Below are 25,946 nucleotides of genomic sequence, written 5' to 3' on the forward strand. Positions count from 1 at the left end.
AGTTATGAATAATTCACGCTTTAAAAAGTGATCACAAATAACAGGTAAAAACGCCGAAAACTCAATATTTAAGGAGTTATGGCCATTTTAAAGTTATGAATAATTCACGCTTTAAAAAGTGATCACAATTAATAGCTTAAAACACAAAAAACTCAATTTTTAAGGAGTTATGGCCATTTTAAAGTTATGAATAATTCACGCTTTAAAAAGTGATCACAAATAATAGCTAAAAACGCCGAAAACTCAATATTTAAGGAGTTATGGCCATTTTAAAATTATGAGTAATTCACGCTTTAAAAAGTCATCACAAATAATAGCTAAAAACGCCGAAAACTCAATATTTAAGGAGTTAAGGCAATTTTAAAATTATGAATAATTCACGCTTTAAAAAGTGATCACAAATAATAGCTAAAAACGCCGAAAACTCAATATTTAAGGAGTTATGGCCATTTTAAAGTTATGAATAATTCACACTTTAAAAAGTGATCACAAATAATAGCTAAAAACGCCGAAAACTCAATATTTAAGGAGTTATGGCCATTTTAAAACTATGAATCATTCACGCTTTAAAAAGTGATCACAAATAATAGCTAAAAACGCCGAAAACTCAATATTTAAGGAGTTATGGCCATTTTAAAATTATGAATAATTCACGCTTTAAAAAGTGATCACAAATAATAGCTAAAAACGCCGAAAACTCAATATTTAAGGAGTTATGGCCATTTTAAAGTTATGAATAATTCACACTTTAAAAAGTGATCACAAATAATAGCTAAAAACGCCGAAAACTCAATATTTAAGGAGTTATGGCCATTTTAAAACTATGAATCATTCACGCTTTAAAAAGTGATCACAAATAATAGCTAAAAACGCCGAAAACTCAATATTTAAGGAGTTATGGCCATTTTAAAACTATGAATCATTCACGCTTTAAAAAGTGATCACAAATAATAGCTAAAAACGCCGAAAACTCAATATTTAAGGAGTTATGGCCATTTTAAAGTTATGAATAATTCACGCTTTAAAAAGTGATCACAAATAATAGCTAAAAACGCCGAAAACTCAATATGTAAGGAGTTATGGCCATTTTAAAATTATGAATAATTCACGCTTTAAAAAGTGATCGCAAATAATAGCTAAAAACGCCGAAAACTCAATATTTAAGGAGTTATGGCCATTTTAAAATTATGAATAATTCACGCTTTAAAAAGTGATCACAAATAATAGCTAAAAACGCCGAAAACTCAATATTTAAGGGGTAATGGCCATTTTAAAGTTATGAATAATTCACGCTTTAAAAATTGATCACAAATAATAGCTAAAAAAGCCGAAAACTCAATATTTAAGGAGTTATGGCCATTTTAAAATTATGAATAATTCACGCTTTAAAAAGTGATCGCAAATAATAGCTAAAAACGCCGAAAACTCAATATTTAAGGGGTAATGGCCATTTTAAAGTTATGAATAATTCACGCTTTAAAAATTGATCACAAATAATAGCTAAAAAAGCCGAAAACTCAATATTTAAGGAGTTATGGCCATTTTAAAATTATGAATAATTCACGCTTTAAAAAGTGATCACAAATAATAGCTAAAAACGCCGAAAACTCAATATTTAAGGGGTAATGGCCATTTTAAAGTTATGAATAATTCACGCTTTAAAAATTGATCACAAATAATAGCTAAAAAAGCCGAAAACTCAATATTTAAGGAGTTATGGCCATTTTAAAATTATGAATAATTCACGCTTTAAAAATTGATCACAAATAATAGCTTAAAACGCCGAAAACTCAATATTTAAGGAGTTATGGCCATTTTAAATTTATAAATAATTCACGCTTTACAAAATGATCACAAGTAATAGCTAAAAACGCCGAAAACTCAATATTTAAGGAGTTATGGCCATTTTAAAGTTATGAATAATTCACGCTTTAAAAAGTGATCACAAATAATAGCTAAAAACGCCGAAAACTCAATATTTAAGGAGTTATGGCCATTTTAAAGTTATGAATAATTCACGCTTTAAAAAGTGATCACAAATAATAGCTAAAAACGCCGAAAACTCAATATTTAAGGAGTTATGGCCATTTTAAAGTTATGAATAATTCACGCTTTAACCAGTAAGGAAAGCTCAAAAGTCGGGCGGGGCCGACTATATGATACCCTACACCACTATGCATATTTAGTAGAGCTCTCGTAAAAAGGTTTATACAGGGCATTTCAGAACTCTACGAGATATTTGCTACAAAATCAAAATCTATCTAATTCTATCGTGCATTTTACGAACTATAGCTATATCTGAACCGATTTTCACCAAGTTTGATGTATTTGATTCTAGGCTGAATTCGGTCAGATTTGCCAAAACCCAGGACATTTGGGCTGATATTGGACATTTGGTGCGCAATCAACACGAAATTGGATGAAGATATATATAGGAGGTATATCCAAATCTGAACCGATATTTGTAAAACTGAAAAAGAAGATATTTCTTGGCTGCATCTGATACCAAATATTATTCTTGTATCGTACATTTTTCGAATTTGAGGGACTTAAAGTACAAATCGGATGAAAGGTATATATAGGAGCTATAGCTGTATCCGACCGATTTTCACTAAATTTGATGTACCAATATTAGCCATTTGCTGCACATTTAATCCGAAATCGGATGAAGATATATTTGGGAGCTATAGCTATATCTGAAACGACTTTTACTAAAATTGGTGTCCTTGCTTCTAGGCTGAATTTGGCCAGATATGCCAAAATTCATGCCATTTCGGTTGATATTGGCCATTTGTTGCACAATTAACTCGAAATCGAATGAAGATACATATGGGTGCTATATCCAAATCTGAACAGATTTTGAGAAAATTAAAAGCGACTACTTTTGGGCTTTATCTGATATCTGGTACCAAATATCATTCCTGTGAAGAGTATGCTATGCTATACTATATCCAAAACTGAACAGATTTTTATAAAATCAAAATCGACTATTTTTGGGCTTTATCTGATATCTGGTACCAAATATCATTCGTGTGAAGAGTATATTACGAATGTAAGGGACTTAAAGAGCAAATCGGATGAAGCATATATATGGAGCTAGAGCTATATCTGAACCGATTTTTACTAAAATGTGTGTACTTGCCTATAGGATGGTTTCGGTCGGATTTGCCAAAATTCATGCCATTTGGGCTGATATTGGCCATTTGATGCACAATTAACACGAAATCGGATGAAGATATATATGGGAGGCATATCCAAATCGGAACAGATTTTAATAAAATTAAAATCAACTATTTTTGGGCTTTATCTGATAACTGGTACCAAATATCATTTCTGTGGAGTGCATATTACGAATGTGAGGGATTTAAAGACGAAATCAGATGAAACATATATATGGGAGCTATAGCTATATCTGAACCGATTTTTACTAAAATTGGTGTACTTGATTCTAAGCTGGTTTCGGTCGGATTTGCCAAAATTGATGCTATTACGGCCATTTGGTGGTCAATAACCCGAAATCGGATGAAGATATATATGGGAGCTATATCCAAATCTGAACCGATTTCGATAAAATTTAAAATAGCTATTCCTGTGCTCCATCTAATACCTGGTACCAAATATCACGGTTGTGGAGTGAACATTACGAATGTAAGGGACTAAAACACTAAATCGGATGAAACATATATATGGTTGCTATATCTATATCTGAACCGATTTTCACTAAATTTGATATACTTGCTTCTAGGCTGAATTTGGTCCGATGTACTAAAATTCAGTCCATTTGGACTTATATCGGCCATTTGGTGCACAATTAACCCGAAATCGGATGAAGATATATATGGGAGCTATATCCAAATCTGAACCGATTTCGATAAAATTACAAACAGCTATTTCTGGGCTGTACCTTATATCTGGTACCAAATATCACGGTTGTGGAGTGAACATTACGAATGTAAGGGACTAAAACACTAAATCGGATGAAACATATATATGGTTGCTATATCTATATCTGAACCGATTTTCACTAAATTTGATATACTTGCTTCTAGGCCGCACTCGGTTGGGTGTGCCAAAATTCAGGTAATTTGGACTGATAGTGGACATTTGGTGCTCATTTAACCCGAAATCGGATGAAGATATATATGGGAGCTATATCTAAATTTGATCCGATTCTCACCAATTTCAATAGGGTTCGTCCTTGGGTTAAAAAAATATTGTTTGGAAAATTTCATCTCAATCGGATAATAAATGCGACCTGCATTTTGTTCACAAGAATACATGGACAGACGGACGGACGGACGGACGGACAGACGGACGGACATGCATAAATGGACTCAGAAAGTGATTCTATGAAGGTTCTCAAAAGTAACTATGGGTCTATCTCGTTTCCTTCTCCATGTTACAAACAAATGCACAAAGACATAATACCCTTACCACTATGTGGTGTAGGGTATAAAAAGTGATCACAAATAATAGCTGAAAACGCCGAAAACTCAATATTTGAGGAGTTATGGCCATTTTAAAATTATGAATAATTCACGCTTTAAAAAGTGATCACAAATAATAGCAAAAAACGCCGAAAACTCAATATTTAAAGAGTTATGGCCATTTTAAAATTATGAATAATTCACGCTTTAAGCAGTGATCACAAATAATAGCTAAAAACGCCGAAAACTCAATATTTAAGGAGTTATGGCCATTTTAAAATTATGAGTAATTCACGCTTTAAAAAGGGATCACAAATAATAGCTAAAAACGCCGAAAACTCAATATTTAAGGAGTTATGGCCATTTTAAAATTATGAATTATTCACGCTTTAAAAAGTGATCACAAATAATAGCTAAAAACACCAAAAACTCAATATTTAAGGAGTTATGGCCATTTTAAAATTATGAATAATTCACGCTTTAAAAAGTGATCTCGAATAATAGCTAAAAACGCGGAAAACTCAATATTTAAGGAGTTATAGCCATTTTAAAATTATGAATAATTCACGCTTTAAAAAGAGATCACAAATAATAGCTAAACACGCGGAAAACTCAATATTTAAGGAGTTATGACCATTTTAAAATTATGAATAATTCACGCATAAAAAGTGATCACAAATAATAGCTGAAACCGCCGAAAACTCAATATTTAAGGAGTTATGGCCATTTTAAAATTATGAATAATTCACGCTTTAAAAAGTGATCACAAATAATAGCAAAAAACGCCGAAAACTCAATATTTAAGGAGTTATGGCCATTTTAAAGTTATGAATAATTCACACTTTAAAAAGTGATCACAAATAATAGCTAAAAACGCCGAAAACTCAATATTTAAGGAGTTATGGCCATTTTAAAGTTATGAATAATTCACGCTTTAAAAAGTGATCACAAATAATAGCTGAAAACGCCGAAAACTCAATATTTAAGGAGTTATGGCCATTTTAAAGTTATGAATAATTCACGCTTTAAAAATTGATCACAAATAATAGCTTAAAACGCCGAAAACTCAATATTTAAGGAGTTATGGCCATTTTAAAATTATGAATAATTCACGCTTTAAAAAGTGATCACAAATAATAGCTAAAAACGCCGAAAACTCAATATTTAAGGAGGTATGTCCATTTTAAAATTATGAATAATTCACGCTTTAAAAAGTAAACACAAATAATAGCTAAAAACGACGAAAACTTAATATTTAAGGAGTTATGGCCATTTTTAAAGTTACGAATAATTCACGCTTTAAAAAGTGATCACAAATAATAGCTAAAAACGCCGAAAACTCAATATTTAAGGAGTTATGGTCATTTTAAAGTTATGAATAATTCACGCTTTAAAAAGTGATCACAAATAATAGCTGAAAACGCCGAAAACTCAATATTTAAGGAGTTATGGCCATTTTAAAGTTATGAATAATTCACACTTTAAAAAGTGATCACAAATAATAGCTAAAAACACCAAAAACTGAATTTTTAAGGAGTTATGGCCATTTTAAAATTATGAATAATTCACGCTTTAAAAAGTGATCTCGAATAATAGCTAAAAACGCGGAAAACTCAATATTTAAGGAGTTATGGCCATTCTAAAATTATGAATAATTCCCGCTTTAAAAAGTGATCACAAATAATAGCTAAAAACTCCGAAAACTCAATATTTAAGGAGTTATGGCCATTTTAAAATTATGAATAATTCACGCTTTAAAAAGTGATCACAAATGATAGCTAAAAACGCCGAAAACTCAATATTTAAGGAGTTATGGCCATTTTAAAATTATGAATTATTCACGCTTTAAAAAGTGATCACAAATAATAGCTAAAAACACCAAAAACTCAATATTTAAGGAGTTATGGCCATTTTAAAATTATGAATAATTCACGCTTTAAAAAGTGATCTCGAATAATAGCTAAAAACGCGGAAAACTCAATATTTAAGGAGTTATGGCCATTTTAAAATTATGAATAATTCACGCTTTGAAAGTGATCACAAATAATAGCTAAAAACGCCGAAAACTCAATAATTAAGGAGTTATGGCCATTTTAAAATTATGAATAATTCACGCTTTAAAAAGTGATCACAAATAATAGCTAAAAACGCCGAAAACTCAATAATTAAGGAGTTATGGCCATTTTAAAATTATGAATAATTCACGCTTTGAAAGTGATCACAAATAATAGCTAAACACGCGGAAAACTCAATATTTAAGGAGTTATGGCCATTTTAAAATTATGAATAATTCACGCTTTGAAAGTGATCACAAATAATAGCTAAAAACGCCGAAAACTCAATAATTAAGGAGTTATGGCCATTTTAAAATTATGAATAATTCACGCTTTGAAAGTGATCACAAATAATAGCTAAAAACGCGGAAAACTCAATATTTAAGGAGTTATGACCATTTTAAAATTATGAATAATTCACGCTTTAAAAAGTGATCACAAATAATAGCTGAAACCGCCGAAAACTCAATTTTTAAGGAGTTATGGCCATTTTAAAATTATGAATAATTCACGCTTTAAAAAGTGATCACAAATAATAGCAAAAAACGCCGAAAACTCAATATTTAAGGAGTTATGGCCATTTTAAAGTTATGAATAATTCACACTTTAAAAAGTGATCACAAATAATAGCTAAAAACGCCGAAAACTCAATATTTAAGGAGTTATGGCCATTTTAAAGTTATGAATATTTCACGCTTTAAAAAGTGATCACAAATAATAGCTGAAAACGCCGAAAACTCAATATTTAAGGAGGTATGTCCATTTAAAAATTATGAATAATTCACGCTTTAAAAAGTGAACACAAATAATAGCTAAAAACGCCGAAAACTCAATATTTAAGGAGTTATGGTCATTTTAAAGTTATGAATAATTCACGCTTTAAAAAGTGATCACAAATAATAGCTAAAAACGCGGAAAACTCAATATTTAAGGAGTTATGGCCATTTTAAAATTATGAATAATTCACGCTTTAAGAAGTGATCACAAATAATAGTTAAAAACGCCGAAAACTCAATATTTAAGAAGTTGTGGCCATTTTAAAATTATGAATAATTCACGCTTTATAAAGTGATCACAAATAATAGCTGAAAACGCCGAAAACTCAATATTTAAGGAGTTATGGCCATTTTAAAGTTATGAATATTTCACGCTTTAAAAAGTGATCACAAATAATAGCTGAAAACGCCGAAAACTCAATATTTAAGGAGGTATGTCCATTTAAAAATTATGAATAATTCACGCTTTAAAAAGTGAACACAAATAATAGCTAAAAACGCCGAAAACTCAATATTTAAGGAGTTATGGTCATTTTAAAGTTATGAATAATTCACGCTTTAAAAAGTGATCACAAATAATAGCTAAAAACGCGGAAAACTCAATATTTAAGGAGTTATGGCCATTTTAAAATTATGAATAATTCACGCTTTAAGAAGTGATCACAAATAACAGTTAAAAACGCCGAAAACTCAATATTTAAGAAGTTATGGCCATTTTAAAATTATGAATAATTCACGCTTTATAAAGTGATCACAAATAATAGCTAGAAACGCGGAAAGCTCAATATTTTAGGAGTTATGGCCATTTTAAAATTATGAGTAATTCACGCTTTCAAAGTGATAACAAATAATAGCTAAAAACGCCGAAAACTCAATATTTAAGGAGTTATGGCCATTTTAAAATTATGAATAATTCACGCTTTAAAAAGTGATCACAAATAATAGCTAAACACGCCGAAAACTCAATATTTAAGGAGTTATGGCCATTTTAAAATTATGAATAATTCACGCTTTATAAAGTGATCACAAATAATAGCTAAAAAAGCGGAAAACTCAATATTTTAGGAGTTATGGCCATTTTAAAATTATGAATAATTCACGCTTTAAAAAGTGATCGCAAATAATCACAAATAATAGCTGAAAACGCCGAAAACTCAATATTTAAGGAGTTATGGCCATTTTAAAATTATGAATAATTCACGCTTTAAAAAGTGATCACAAATAATAGCTAAGCACGCCGAAAACTCAATATTTAAGGAGTTATGGCCATTTTAAAATTATGAATAATTCACGCTTTATAAAGTGATCACAAATAATAGCTAAAAAAGCGGAAAACTCAATATTTTAGGAGTTATGGCCATTTTAAAATTATGAATAATTCACGCTTTAAAAAGTGATCGCAAATAATAGCTAAAAACGCGGAAAACTCAATATTTAAGGAGTTATGGCCATTTCAAAATTATGGATAATTCACGCTTTGAAAAGTGATCACAAATAATAGCTAAAAACGCCGAAAACTCAATATTTAAGGAGTTATGGCCATTTTAAAATTATGAATAATTCACGCTTTAAAAAGTGATCACAAATAATAGCTAAAAACGCGGAAAACTCAATATTTAAGGAGTTATGGCCATTTTAAAATTATGAATAATTCAAGCTTTAAAAAGTGATCACAAATAATAGCTAAAAACGCGGAAAACTCAATATTTAAGGAGTTATGGCCATTTTAAAATTATGAGTAATTCACGCTTTCAAAGTGATCACAAATAATAGCTAAAAACGCGGAAAACTCAATATTTAAGGAGTTATGGCTGTTTTTAAATTATGAATAATTCACGCTTTAAAAAGTGATCACATATAATAGCTAAAAACGCGGAAAACTCAATATTTTAGGAGTTATGGCCATTTTAAAATTATGAGTAATTCACGCTTTCAAAGTGATAACAAATAATAGCTAAAAACGCCGAAAACTCAATATTTAAGGAGTTATGGCCATTTTAAAATTATGAGTAATTCACGCTTTAAAAAGTGATTACAAATAATAGCTAAAAACGCCGAAAACTCAATATTTAAGGAGTTATGGCCATTTTAAAATTATGAATAATTCACGCTTTAAAAAGTGATCACAAATTATAGTTAAAAACGCCGAAAACTCAATATTTAAGGAGTTATGGCCATTTTAAAATTATGAATAATTCACGCTTTAAAAAGTGATCACAAATAATAGCTAAAAACGCCGAAAACTCAATATTTAAGGAGTTATGGCCATTTTAAAATTATGAATAATTCACGCTTTAAAAAGTGATCGCAAATAATCACAAATAATAGCCAAAAACGCCGAAAACTCAATATTTAAGGAGTTATGGCCATTTTAAAATTATGAATAATTCACGCTTTAAAAAGTGATCACAAATAATAGCTAAACACGCCGAAAACTCAATATTTAAGGAGTTATGGCCATTTTAAAATTATGAATAATTCACGCTTTAAAAAGTGATCGCAAATAATAGCTAAAAACGCGGAAAACTCAATATTTAAGGAGTTATGGCCATTTCAAAATTATGAATAATTCACGCTTTAAAAAGTGATCGCAAATAATCACAAATAATAGCTAAAAACGCCGAAAACTCAATATTTAAGGAGTTATGGCCATTTTAAAATTATGAATAATTCACGCTTTAAAAAGTGATCACAAATAATAGCTAAACACGCCGAAAACTCAATATTTAAGGAGTTATGGCCATTTTAAAATTATGAATAATTCACGCTTTAAAAAGTGATCGCAAATAATAGCTAAAAACGCGGAAAACTCAATATTTTAGGAGTTATGGCCATTTTAAAATTATGAATAATTCACGCTTTAAAAAGTGATCACAAATAATAGCTAAAAACGCCGAAAACTCAATATTTAAGGAGTTATGGCCATTTTAAAATTATGAATAATTCACGCTTTAAAAAGTAATCGCAAATAATAGCTAAAAACGCGGAAAACTCAATATTTAAGGAGTTATGGCCATTTTAAAATTATGAATAATTCAAGCTTTAAAAAGTGATCACAAATAATAGCTAAAAACGCAGAAAACTCAATATTTAAGGAGTTATGGCCATTTTAAAATTATGAGTAATTCACGCTTTTAAAGTAATCGCAAATAATAGCTAAAAACGCCGAAAACTCAATATTTAAGGAGTTATGGCCCTTTTAAAATTATGAATAATTCACGCTTTATAAAGTGATCACAAATAATAGCTAAAAAAGCGGAAAACTCAATATTTTAGGAGTTATGGCCATTTTAAAATTATGAATAATTCACGCTTTAAAAAGTGATCGCAAATAATAGCTAAAAACGCGGAAAACTCAATATTTAAGGAGTTATGGCCATTTCAAAATTATGAATAATTCACGCTTTAAAAAGTGATCACAAATAATAGCTAAAAACGCCGAAAACTCAATATTTAAGGAGTTATGGCCATTTTAAAATTATGAATAATTCACGCTTTAAAAAGTGATCGCAAATAATAGCTAAAAACGCGGAAAACTCAATATTTAAGGAGTTATGGCCATTTTAAAATTATTAATAATTCAAGCTTTAAAAAGTGATCACAAATAATAGCTAAAAACGCCGAAAACTCAATATTTAAGGAGTTATGGCCATTTTAAAATTATGAGTAATTCACGCTTTCAAAGTGATCACAAATAATAGCTAAAAACGCGGAAAACTCAATATTTTAGGAGTTATGGCCATTTTAAAATTATGAATAATTCACGCTTTAAAAAGTGATCACAAATAATAGCTAAAAACGCAGAAAACTAAATATTTAAGGAGTTATGGCCATTTTAAAATTATGAATAATTCACGCTTTAAAAAGTGATCACAAATAATAGCTAAAAACGCCGAAAACTCAATATTTAAGGAGTTATGGCCATTTTAAAATTATGAATAATTCACGCTTAAAAAAGTGATCACAAATAATAGCTAAAAACGCCGAAAACTCAATATTTAAGGAGTTATGGCCATTTTAAAATTATGAATAATTCACGCTTTATAAAGTGATCACAAATAATAGCTAAAAAACGGAAAGCTCAATATTTTAGGAGTTATGGCCATTTAAAAATTATGAATAATTCACGCTTTAAAAAGTGATCACAAATAATAGCTAAAAACGCCGAAAACTCAATATTTAAGGAGTTATGGCCATTTTAAAATTATGAATAATTCACGCTTTAAAAAGTGATCTCAAATAATAGCTAAAAACGCCGAAAACTCAATACTTAAGGAGTTATGGCCATTTTAAAATTATGAGTAATTCACGCTTTAAAAAGTGATCACAAATAATAGCTAAAAACGCCGAAAACTCAATATTTAAGGAGTTATGGCCATTTTAAAATTATGAGTAATTCACGCTTTAAAAAGTGATCACAAATAATAGCTAAAAACGCAGAAAACTCAATATTTAAGGAGTTATGGCCATTTTAAAATTATGAATAATTCACGCTTTAAAAAGTGATCACAAATAATAGCTAAAAACGCCGAAAACTCAATATTTAAGGAGTTATGGCCATTTTAAAATTATGAATAATTCACGCTTTAAAAAGTGATCACAAATAATAGCTAAAAACGCCGAAAACTCAATATTTAAGGAGTTATGGCCATTTTAAAATTATGAATAATTCACGCTTTATAAAGTGATAACAAATAATAGCTAAAAAAGCGGAAAACTCAATATTTTAGGAGTTATGGCCATTTAAAAATTATGAATAATTCACGCTTTAAAAAGTGATCACAAATAATAGCTAAAAACGCCGAAAACTCAATATTTAAGGAGTTATGGCCATTTTAAAATTATGAATAATTCAAGCTTTAAAAAGTGATCACAAATAATAGCTAAAAACGCCGAAAACTCAATATTTAAGGAGTTATGGCCATTTTAAAATTATGAGTAATTCACGCTTTCAAAGTGATAACAAATAATATCTAAAAACGCCGAAAAATCAATATTTAAGGAGTTATGGCCCTTTTAAAATTATGAATAATTCACGCTTTAAAAAGTGATCACAAATAATAGCTAAAAACGCCGAAAACTCAATATTTAAGGAGTTATGGCCATTTTAAAATTATGAATAATTCACGCTTTAAAAAGTGATCGCAAATAATAGCTAAAAACGCCGAAAACTCTTTATTTAAGGAGTTATGGCCATTTTAAAATTATGAATAATTCACGCTTTAAAAAGTGATCACAAATAATAGCTAAAACGCAGAAAAGTCAATATTTAAGGAGTTATGGCCATTTTAAAATTATGAATAATTCACGCTTTAAAAATTCATCACAAATAATAGCTAAAAACGCGGAAAACTCAATATTTAAGGAGTTATGGCCATTTCAAAGTTATGAATAATTCACGCTTTAAAAAGTGATCACAAATAATAGCAAAAACGCCGAAAACTCAATATTTAAGGAGTTATGGCCATTTTAAAATTATGAATAATTCACGCTTTAAAAAGTGATCGCAAATAATAGCTAAAAACGCGGAAAACTCAATATTTAAGGAGTTATGGCCATTTTAAAATTATGAATAATTCAAGCTTTAAAAAGTGATCACAAATAATAGCTAAAAACGCCGAAAACTCAATATTGAAGGAGTTATGGCCATTTTAAAATTATGAGTAATTCACGCTTTCAAAGTGATCACAAATAATAGCTAAAAACGCGGAAAACTCAATATTTAAGGGGTTATGGCCGTTTTAAAATTATGGATAATTCACGCTCTAAAAAGTGATCACAAATAATAGCTAAAAACGCCGAAAACTCAATATTTAAGGAGTTATGGCCATTTTAAAATTATGAATAATTCACGCTTTAAAAAGTGATCTCAAATAATAGCTATAAACGCGGTAAAAAGTGATCACAAATAATAGCTAAAAACGCGGAAAACTCAATATTTAAAGAGTTATGGCCGTTTTAAAATTATAAATAATTCACGCTTTAAAAAGTGATCACAAATAATAGCTAAAAACGCTGAAAACACAATATTTAAGGAGTTATGGCCATTTTAAAATTATGAATAATTCACACTTTAAAAATTCATCTCAAATAATAGCTATAAACGCGGAAAACTCAAAATTTAAGGAGTTATGGCCATTTTAAAATTATGAGTAATTCACGCTTTAAAAAGTGATCTCAAATAATAGCTAAAAACGCCGAAAACTCAATATTTAAGGAGTTATGGCCATTTTAAAATTATGAATAATTCACGCTTTAAAAAGTGATCTCAAATAATAGCTATAAACGCGGTAAAATTGATCACAAATAATAGCTAAAAACGCCGAAGATTCAATATTTAAGGAAGTTTGGCCATTTTAAAATTATGAATAGATCACACTTTAAAAAGTGATCACAAACAATAGCTAAAAACGCCGAAAACTCAATATTTAAGGAGTTATGGCCATTTCAAAGTTATGAATAATTCACGCTTTAAAAAGTGATCACAAGTAATAGCTAAAAACGCCGAAAACTCTTTATTTAAGGAGTCATTGCCATTTTAAAATTATGAATAATTCACGCTTTAAAAAGTGATCACAAATAATAGCTAAAAACGCGGAAAACTCAATATTTGAGGAGTTATGGCCATTTTGAAATTATGAATAATTCACGCTTTAAAAAGTGATCACAAATAATAGCTAAAAATACCGAAAACTCAATATTTAAGGAGTTATGGCCATCTTATAGTATTTATTAAGTAAAGCCTAAGGTGTGGCCAAAATAAAAAAATTAAATAATCATTAACTGACATTATCTTTGTATGGAAAGCTTTTATTCTTTAATACTTTTAAGTGGCGGAAGATTAAACCTGATTGCTAAAATGTGAAATATAGTTCATTAATTAAATTAAACTATTTCTATTTCATTAAATTTACATAGTTTTTTATTTTGCCTCCATTTCAATACTCTTAATTTAAATTTCATGGCACTTTACGAGTGAGCAAACTTTTCCGACGAACCGCTAACAATTTCCGTTGAAATGTATTGGTTAAGTAATCATAGTTTCAGTTCTCTGATGACTTAACCTGGGTGTAGTTAACGGATCGATTACCCTTTACTTTTTGGTTTAATTTAATTTCAGCACAAAAACTGTTTAATCCAAAATTAAATAAAAGCTTTACCCAGCCCCACAGGGGTATTTCCATGTAAACTCTGAATATATGTATGCATGTATATGTGTATGGCTATGCCCTTCTGTGGGCTATCTTATACGGTGTACAGTTTTTTTGTTTGCTGCTACTGATAAATTAGTTTAGCTGTAGTAAAGTTTTACAATTTTGTGACGATCAACCAATCAGCAGTAAAAAAAGAACGCTCGACAGCGGAACACAATTTCATCATCTTCTGGCCAAAACATGTTCAATTATCCCATTCCAAAGCCATAACCATTTGGCAGACTAACGCGATACGGTCGACCGGGCGGCGGGCGGTAGATGGGTCGATTGGTGGTCTGTCTTTGGGCCGGTAATAAGAGCACTTATCATATTCATTGAACTAGTGATTCGTTTTTGCCTCAATCTGCTTGGTATGACGTTTTGCGTGAAATACTGTTTGACTGCCGTTCTTGTTTCTCATCGCTCGATGGTTGGGAGGGTGGAAAACGGAGGCTACTAAAATTTCCATATGGTTTTGTAGATTTTTCATCATGTTAAGTGTTTGTCTGTGCAAAAGTACGCGACTGTATGCGTGCATTCATGTAAATAATTGAATAAAACCAATTCCAAAAGTTACATTGTGTGGCATATATGTGTGTGTTTGCTTGTTTGTTTGTATGTGTTCGACATAGTGATAAATCTAAAATGGACGTGTCTGATAGATTTTTCGTTAACAACCAGTTTCAATGGGTCGTCAATGCTGTCTACGTTTGTTGGCCCTCCATTGTTGGACTTTGTGTTAGCTTAAAAACATTCACATTTATACATACGTATGTTTACCGATATGTATGTATATAGATATATACGAATTTGTGGGTGTATAAGTTAGAATTTCTTTTTATTTACGAGGAAAGGATTGATAATTATGTTAAAGAAAATTAACGGGATCGTGCGACACTGCCAATGGGCGATTAAAGAAAAATAAACTGCCAATGCACACAACTCTGAAACGAACCTCTTAATTCTGTGGACAAAAACTCTAGCGATTTGAAGTTTTGTTGACTAAGACATTCGGGAGTAGGATTTTATCTGTCGAAAACGATAAATATGGTCGGACGAGCCGACTATATGATTGTTTACACAACTCTGCATATTTATGAAATGTATGTGAAGTAAAGTATACCATTGCTATAAATAGCATGTCATAGCTTTGGGAAGGCTTACATGTAAAGTCTGGTAAAACAAAAATACCGGAGCTATAGCTATATCTGAATCCATTTTGTCCAAACTTTATTCACTTTATTATTTATTCTTGAACAAACGTGGCATGTATAGTTTGCATCAAATCAAAGGGAAATATATGTGGATGCTATAACCACATCTGAACCAATCTCGACAAGATTTGGCAAGGATATTTCGGGGTTCTATCTGATATCTTGTATTGAAAATTGTCATTATGAAGAGCTTTAATGCTTGACATACTTGCTTTTTGACTGAATTCGAATGTATTTTCCAAAAGTCATCCAATCGGGTTGATATAACACATTTGATAAACAATAATCATAAAATCCGACGAAATGTATATTGGAGATATATCCAAATCTGAACGGAAATCGACAAAATTACTTCAAACTCATTTTTAAATTGTACCTGATATATAGTGCCACATGCCATTGTATGGAGAATTTATTACGGGTTTCAAGGACTCAAATATGAAAACGGTTAAAACCTAGAAAATATGTCTGTATCTGACTCGATATTTATCAAATTCGACACACTCATTTCTTTGGAGTTATATCTTATTCAATAAGGTTTATCCTTGGGTCAAACAAATACACTACGTAAATTTTCATCTCAATCGCAGTGGCCGAAAAATGACTCGTGAGCTGAACATATCGCAAAATTTCATTCGCCAAATATTGAAAAATGAGTTCGGGCTAAAGTCATTTAAGTTTTAAAAAGTGCAAGTGCAAGAGCTAAACAGTTGCTTCATTTGGTCGAAAGTAATGAACTGCCGAATTTGGTTTTCTCCGATGAGAAAACATTCATTATCCAGCAGTTTGTAAACAAAGAAAATGATCGTATTTTCTTGCCAAAGAGGTCAGCTGAAAATGTACACCTTCGGTTGGCCACCGTATTAATCGACCGTGGCATCAGAATAAATGCCGAATAATATCGGGAAAATATTCTGGAGGATGTATTAAAGCCTTCGGCACGGAAACATTTTGCCGCAGACCTTGGACATTTCAACAGGACTCAGCACGCGCCACCCAAGAATGGTTACAAAAGGAGGTTCATCGCTTCATTTCCAGCGCACAATGGCCACCAAAATCTCCGGATACCAATCCGTTGGACTATTGTGTCTGGAGTATTTTGGAAAGCAAAGTAGCGATCACCTCAAGCAATGGGCCAAAATACCACAGGGCGAAATTCAGGCAGCGTGTGACGGTTTCATTGGCCGTTTGAAGGCCATAATTTTTGCCAAAGGTGACCAATTCGAACAAATCTAAACTTATTATAAAATTTGATGCTATATCTGACATTTTATGTTTTCATTGAATAAGGTTTAAAAAGTTTTTGTTATCTCGCCCTTTAGATATAGCTCCCATATATACGTTTCAACCGATTTGGTTTTAAAGTCCTTCACATGCGTAATATGCACTCCAGAACAATGATATTTGATACCGTACGAATATACCTGCCAAATTTTATTGAGATCTTCGCCTTCATCCGACTTTACGATTATTGTTCACCATATATGTAAAATCAGTCCAAATTGGGTAGATTTTTTTCTGATTCAACCAAACTTTTCCATTTTGAGTAACTCAGTCCGGAATATCTATTGCCCCAATAAATATTTTTCAATAAAATTCTTTTCAAAGTCATATCATGCACTATACAGCTATGTTACAAAAGCTTTCGTCAAATTTGTTGAAAATCAATTCAGAGTGGGATATAGTTCCCAAAAAAGGTTCATAGTTGGTATGATCTACTTCACATAAATACCCAATATACACTTTTTTTTACGGGAGCTGTACTGTGTATGTAGCGTACCTTACAACACTATTTTTTGGGGTTGTATATTCATGTCATAATTATTGTCCGTCGCTTTAGGAGTTAATAATTGGTCCTGGCGAATTAAAATGTCCATCATTGGTGTTTGTTGACTTAAAAGTCCACAAAATCAGAGTGCCGTCCTATTTCAACCATGGAAAGAGGATTAATATATTTAATCTATAGCAGTTTCAGAGAGCTGTTCATTTGATCATGCTGGCAGGAAATACCATTGTTTCGGAAAGGACCAGCAATTCTCATCAGTTCCTTGGTTTTTGTACTTTATGTATTTACGTATATTTTCCATATCTATTTTCCGGACCTCGTACTTCAACATTCATTCACACACATTCACTTTAACATCTATTGTTAAAAGCCCTTTTCGATTAAATAAGTGGCAACTAGATTTTCAATTCCTTTGCTTCGATTGATGTTTTTTCTTTACTAAAGTCGTAAGAGTTTGTGTGCGTGTACTTGCAAGTGTTTTTGCTAGTTTTCGGAATAGTATCAATCGTTCAATTTTATACTCACACCACATTATTAGTTTCTTCGTACGTTTGTAACATTTTTAAGATAACCGAGAATTATGAACAATTTCTCTAACAACGTCCAAAATATTACCTTATTTTAATAAATAAATCATTCATTAAAATGATATTCCTAAGAAACCATGAATTTGAAACCAGAATTGAACTTAATTCCACAATTATTATTATTTAGAATGAAAGAAATGCAATAATATATAGAAATTGTAATCCTGTAGCTTTCATTACAGTCGACTCGTTCCTATATCTGTTCATTTCATGTGCTAGTTTATTTCTTTCATTTTTATTGCGAATCGAAAAAAAACATGTCGTAACTGCTCCGGCGTAATCAAATATATTTTGGAATTTATAGTTTTACTATTCCGAATGACTGCAGATATGCATCCATCCTTTTACTTGTCGGGAAGGTAATTGTAATCGTACCAACACATGAATATGTAACGTGGCCATATGTGTGTGTATCTATTAGAAGACCATTCATACGCATTGATTAGTTGGGGGTAAATTGTGAGCAAGTGGAAATTGAAAATTACGAAAAAAAATATTTCTTGAAAGTTAAAGAAACACACAAACACAAATGCAAAAAAACAAGTAATCAAAGGCTATAGTCGAGCGGGGCCGATCATGGGATACCCTACAACACTATAATATCTTAACAGCCCCCTTATGTCCAAATCCATTTTGGAAGATTTCGCTTTCGAAATTATGTCATCAGGGACATTTTCCCACTATTTACGCTCTCCGTCGTGCTTTTAATTGTGTGGTCCACTTTAAAGCTAAATATAATCCAATGGTCGTCAAAAATGTAAGAATTATTCGCTGTCCTTAAATCTCTTCATAGGCGTGTCAATTGGCTTCAATTGTGTGATCAGAATTTTTTTTTCTTTTTTTGGTTCATTTGAACCCCTAAATATTTTGCGATCATCTCCAAAAGCAAGAGTCCCCTCTTTATCTCCAAATTTAGACTCATCTATGGACTTGCTTGTCTACGATATTTGGCTATATTCATTGACGAAATCAGCATAAAAAAGCCTGAAGTTCGCCTTTTGTGTATTTCGGATATAGCTTGAGAGTAATGTTGGTATTTTTTCACACAAAATTAGTGGCAATTTTACCCGCTGTCCTAAAATCTAACTTCATGCGAGATTTCGTGTTCTCTGGTTTCTATTTGTGACCTTTATAACGGCTGCAAAATCAGGAACATTTTTAGTTGTTGGTCTATTTCAACCCCTAATGTATTGCGGACATCTTTGAAAACAATAGGCCTAACCCTTCTGAGCCCAACCCTACCCTTGTGAAATTTTTCGTGAGGATCGAACGATATTTGCAATCGTTATATTATAAATCCAACCTGTGTTGTAAGGTGAAAAAATATTAAAAAATATTATTAGTCAAATTAAAAAATCGCATGCGATAAAAAATATGAAAAAATAAAAAAATGTCACAAAATACTACAAAACCTATATTAACATCATTATTAACATATTTTTATACGATTTTTTTAGATTTTATACTTTTATGCCAAGAGGGCATTTTGAATTGACAAAATTTGTCAAAATTGGTCCAGCTATTCTTAAGATATAAGCATTCTAGCTAACATCCCCCTCCTTTGTATATACACATTGTATATATTTCGCTATATATATCCGATATATTTACTATCGGCATCTACGTAACGGTCAGAGTTGACCTGTTCGTCTATTTGTGATTTCGCCGTTATTAAAAATATTCGCGGTTTAATGGAAAAGATTACTTTTTTTAACACAAAAGATATGGTCTATTTTACTCGCTAAATATTATCCGATGATCACCCAAATTGGTAGGCTTCTTCCCCAACCTAAACTCTAACTACATGTGATTGGTCTATAATTGCAGTCTGTATAGCTATTGCAATATCAGACATTTTTTCAGTATTTGGTCCATTTCAACCCCAAACATTTGGCGATCATCTCAGAAAGAAATAGGCTTCTATTCTGACCCTAACCCCACCTTTGTGCAAAATTTCGTTAGGATCGGGCCATAATTGCGACCTGTAGCGTGATTACAAATGAACATGGATAGACGGATAGACGGACGGACGGACATACATAGCTAGATCGACTCAGTTCGACGAGATAGGAAGATCCTTATATACTTTCCTATATGGGAAACCAATATTTCGAGGTGTTACATAAATTCTGGCCCAATCAAACTTATAATACCCCCAACACATAGTCTTGTAGGGTATAAAAACGTAAAAGACCTATAAGTTCGGCCGAGCCGAATTTCGAATACCCTCCACCACTTGGAACGAGTTTGACAATTTTTAAAAAATTAAAATCCGTTAAAAATTTTATTAAATATTAGGATCTAAACGACGACATGGACCTCATAGGCAACTTTTGCCATAAGTCATTACAATATTCAAATGCGAAAGTTGAAAACACCCGTTAATAATGTAGCTAAAATAATCAATATTGGGAGGTACCATTATATGGGGGCTATTCTAAAATGTGGACCTGTACAGACAATATTGCAGTTTCCGTTACGAACGTCAAATACCAAATATGAAACAATTCCCGTGAATAATGTCTCAAAAATCGTCAAAATACCGAATATCGGGAGGTACCGCTGTATGGGGGCTATACGAAGACGTGGACCTACATGTCCAATTTTTAATAGAAAATTCCTACTCCTCCTCCTCCTCCATACATTTGAGTTAAATTTTATCAATCTACTTCGTTTCATTCAGATGCTGGAGTGATTTCCACAGACGGATAGACGGACGGACATCGCTAAATCGACATAGAATTTTATGCTGATCCAGAATATATATATACTTTGTGGGATCTATGAAGGTGTTTTCGAGGTGTTACACACGGAATGACAAACTTTATATAACCTCCATACCATGGTGGAGGGTATGAAAACACGAAGAGGGGAATTACTATTGGGCATTCAATATGAAGGATGATATTTGGAAGCCATTGAATATACAATACGTTAATTTTAATAAGTGAGATTTCCAAAAGTATTTCCCCATGTCCGTTTTTTTAAAATCACTTGAAATTACTACGGCTCATACATGTATCTGCATTTTTTATGGAATTGAACGCCCATCGGTTTGATATATCACCATATAACATACATACCTAATTTAAATATTTGAAAAGATTGGAATAAATTGCCCAACATGACTTTCAAAGATTTGAGATTCTCTTAGAGTATTTTTTTTTTTTTGTGAGACCCTTCACCAATTTGGAAAGTTAAAAATTTTGGAAAATTGCAATAGATGTGGAGGTCAATTTTTTACTTGTTATCAACTTAAATTTTCATTAGGTCCATTTATGGGTCTTAAAAAACTTGGATAGGTATGATGACAAACTTAATATACTTTTCATACTATAGCAGAGGGTAAACAACATTATTTCCCGAATTCAGATGCGAGTTATTTTCTCGGCTCAGGCTTAAACTCCACACACACACTCCACACTAACACATTTTTATACCCCCATCGATTTGGTTACAGATAGAATATTTCATAAGGAAAAAAAGTGCACCATTGGAATTGCAGTTTTAGACCCTAGATCTCATTGGACGAAATTAGTTTTCAGACATTTGGAGTCAATCTAGCGGTGTACGTTCGTCTGTCTGGCTGGTGTATACGATAAAACTCAAAAGGCCCTTCACAATTCACTGTAAAAGTAAAATTAAATTTATTAATTAAATGCTCTATAAATCCAACCCCTACTTTTATATACCAACCAACTAAAGGCACATCTCCTTAGAAACTACAGGAATTCAGTTAAAGAAAATCTTGTTTTTTCATTTGTTCCATTTGTATGAGCCCATGAAAACGTACAATATTTATAGAAGAATTCAAATTGTGATAATAGTTGTATGCTCATTCGTATATGTATTTACTCCTCCCCGGCCATTACTTTCTACCATTACATCGAGTTGAATGACCATTGGTCGGTTTGAGAATAGAAAAGGCAATGAAACACAAAAAAATAATTCGCCTGTTGAACCGAATATGCCTACACATTCATTTGGCCTGTAGACGGACAATAAAAATAAAAATTCATCTCTCAAAAATGCATATGAATAGCCATGGGAATGCATATTATTTGTTTATTTTTAAAAATGTGCTAAGTCTAAGTCTAAGAAGAAGTTATCGATTAAAAGAATATTCGGAAATATGTACGAGATATTGAAATTACAATGATAGGATCTTTGAGAAATTATCTTTCATTTTTGGAACAAGTATTTGTAAAAATCCACGTTTGGAATTATGCTAGTTCCACGAAAAATCCTTAAAAATTCACGTTCCAAATCTTGCGGGTTTCTCGAAAAAATCTTTAAAACCCCACGATTATAGCTCTGCAGGTGCTCTGAAAAAATACACATTTGATTTCTTCTGATTCCCCTGAAAACAACTTTAAAAACCCAGATTTATAGCTGTGCTGGTGCCTTGAAAAAATCGTTATAAAGTCCACATTTGATATTCTGCTGGTCAACAAATTCAGGTTTGAAATTCTGGTGGTACCTTGAATTTTTAACTATTTTTATAGCTCTACCAGTGCTTAACACACTTGTAACTCATCGAAATAATAACTTTAGACCCATGAAAGTCTATAAATTTTTAATCAGCATAAAATTTAGCCCTGCCCGTCCGTTTGTCCTTTCGAAGTAATCACGCTAGGGTCAACACGAGCAAAGATAGGACGCTAAAACTTTGCACCGACCTGTCTTTTATCTGCAGACAGATCAAGTTCGAAAATGGATTATATCGGTTCACGATATCGTATAGCCCCCATGTAATATATAAGAAGTTCCTCGTGACTACTTTTTCCCTTAAAAAAGAATTGTCTTTATAGGTCCAAGATATCGTATATCACCCATTAAACTGTACCTCCCGATATTCGGTATTTTGATGATTTTAGCGACATTATTCACCGGAATTGTTAAAAATTGGTATTTGCAGTTCGTAATGGATACTACAGTCTAAGGCAGAAAATTTTCTGTGCAGGTCCACGTCTTTGTATAACCCCCATTATAACGGTACCTTCCGATATTCGAAATTGTTTCAAAATTTGGCATTTGAAGTTGGTAATGGATACTACAGCCTAAGACATAAAATTGTCCGTGCAGGTCCACGTCTTCATATAACCCCCATATAACGGTACCTTCCGATATTCGGTACTTTGTTGATTTTAGCGACATTATTCACCGGAATCCTTTCAAATTTGGTATTTGATGTTCATAGTGGATACTACAACCTATGACAGAAAATTGTCTGTGCAGGTCCACGTCTTCATATAGCCACCATATAACGGTACCTCCCGATATTTTTTGTGAAGTTTCGCATTTGAATATTGTATTGGCTTATGACAAAAGTTACCTATGCAGGTCTATGTCGTCGTATAGACCCTAATATAAAAATACCGAATACTTTTAAGATTTTAACAGAATTCTTAAAGGACTTTATTAATTTTGTTAATTGTCAAATTCGTTCCAATTGGTGGAGGGTATTCAAAGTTCGGCCCAGTCGAACTTACATTTTTTTTACTTGTTTTATTTAATCAATGTTTACAGTGCTGTTGATCTCTTGTAACATATCCTTAAAATCCATAGACAAATCTATTTAAATTTCTATGTTCTGCTAAACCCATTGTTATAAATTAAAATTCCTTAAAATTCCTAGAAAATATATTAAAAAAGTCACGTTTATAGTTCTGCAGAACCATTGTTAAATATCCTTAAAAATCTTTGGAAAAATATATTTAAAAATCCACGTTTATGGCTTTGCTGATCCATTGTAAAATGTCCTTAAAAATCCTTGAAATATATATTTATAGCTTCGCTGATCTATTGTAAAATATTCTTAAAATCCTTGGAAAATATATATAAAAATCTACGTTTATAACTCTGCTGATCCTTTGTAAAATATCCGTAAAAATTCTTAGAAAAATATATTTAAGAATCCACGTTATTAGCGCTGCAGAGTTTTTGTTAAATATTCTTAAAAATCCCTGGAAAAAGATATTTAAAAATCTATGTTATTAGCTCTGCTGATCCCTTGTAAAATTTGTTTAAAAATCCTTGCAAAGTATATTCAAAAATCCAAGTAAATAGTTCTACTGATCCCTTGTTAAATATCTGTAAAAATTCTTGGAAAAAATATATTTGAAAATCCTAAATCCTAAAAAAAATCCTATCTCTAAAAATGTAGGCCTATAACTCTGCTGATCCCTTTAAAATATCCTTAAAAATCCTTAGAAAAATATACTTAGAAATCCAATTTAATAGCTCTGGTGACTTCATGTTAAAAATATCCTAAAAAATCCTTGGAAAATATGTAAAAAAATCCACGTTTATAGTTCTACCGATCCCTTGTAAAATATCCTTAAATTCCTTGGAAAATATCTATTTAAAAATCCAACTTTATAACTCTGCTGATCCCTTTTAATATATCCTTAAAAATCCAATTCCTAAAAATGTATGTTTATAACTCTGCTGATACCTTGAAAATATTCTTAAAAATCCTGGAAAAATATATTTAAAAATCCATATTTAAACCTCTGCCGATATCTTCTGAAACATCTTAAAAATTTAAAACTTTGTTGATCCTTTTTAAAATATGTTTAAATATCCTTGTGAAAATCTAAGTTTATAACCCTTCTGATCCCGTGCAAAATATCCCTAAGAAATCCTCGGAAAAATAAATTTATAAATTTAAGTTTCTCGATCTTTTAATCCCTTACAAAATATCATTAAAAAACCCTTGGAAAATCGATTTAAAAATCTACGTTTAAAACTCTGCTGGTCCATGGGGAATTACCTTTAAAAATTCACGTTCATAGCTCTGCCGGTCTTTCGAGAACTATCTTTAAAAATCCATGTTATGTCTCTCTTCTCAAAGTTGAAGTTTATACCTACGTTGGCCCCCTGAAGCTCTACAAACAAGACTTGGGCTATTTTCTCAATCACCTCCACAAATCTACATATGCATATACTTATATACATATGTGTGAGTTCGTGTAAAGGTGTGTGCATACACCTATTGCCACATTGATGCGGTCTCTCCTTTACTCTTTTTTTTTTGGTAGCCTGCATCGTTAAAGTGTTGAGAGTCAAATTAGTAGCGTGTGTGTGTTTGGAGTTTTTTTTTTGGTTTTTGTTGTTTTTAATTAAACAAAATTCTGCTTTATTCCTTCGAACTCTTTGGCTAACGTTTTTTCCGTTCATTCGTTTTGAATGTTTTTTTTTTCGTTACCACCCCTCCCTCGGTCATTGAATATGTTATAAATATGAATAATAACTAACAATAAAGAAAACCAACAGAATATGATGATGTTGATGGTTTTTATGGTCTGGTCTTTTGTTGATTCCATTCAACGGATTCTGTGTGTTATTTTTTGTGCTCGCTCTGCTTATGCTCTGGACTCCAGTCATTCAGTCAGTTGTGCATTTATTGTGTTGTTATATGTAATATGGATAAGAAGTGGAAAAATACAACAGCATCAGTAGCGGCGGCAGCAAAAAAATGCAACACAGCCACTGCCATTCCGATTCTAGCGAAAGCGTATTTTAATTACACTGACTGTAGCAATGAAATTTATATATTTTTTCTGCAATTTTGTTGAAGAATGTTCATAATGGTCGCAGACAGCAAGTTTCGATGTGGAAAAAGAGGCTAGGCATTTTATATATTAATTTATATGCAGCTGATTCTTTTTTTGGTGTGTGATGGCGTGTCTTATAAAGAAGTCAATTATTTGCTTTAATTTATGTTGCGAATATTAAACTTAACACGAATTTCGTTTTATAAATAAATTACTTTGAATTTCGAGCAAGTGATGCAGGGTGGTTATGCTAAAATAAGACCATTCATACGAGGAGCATGATATAATATAACAAACTGAAGAGTTATGTGTGAGATCTTTGGTGGACATTAGTTCAAAAATTTAGTAAA

This window comes from Musca domestica, unplaced genomic scaffold, assembly GCF_030504385.1.
Source record: "Musca domestica strain aabys unplaced genomic scaffold, Musca_domestica.polishedcontigs.V.1.1 3, whole genome shotgun sequence".
Taxonomy (NCBI): Eukaryota; Metazoa; Arthropoda; class Insecta; order Diptera; family Muscidae; genus Musca; species Musca domestica.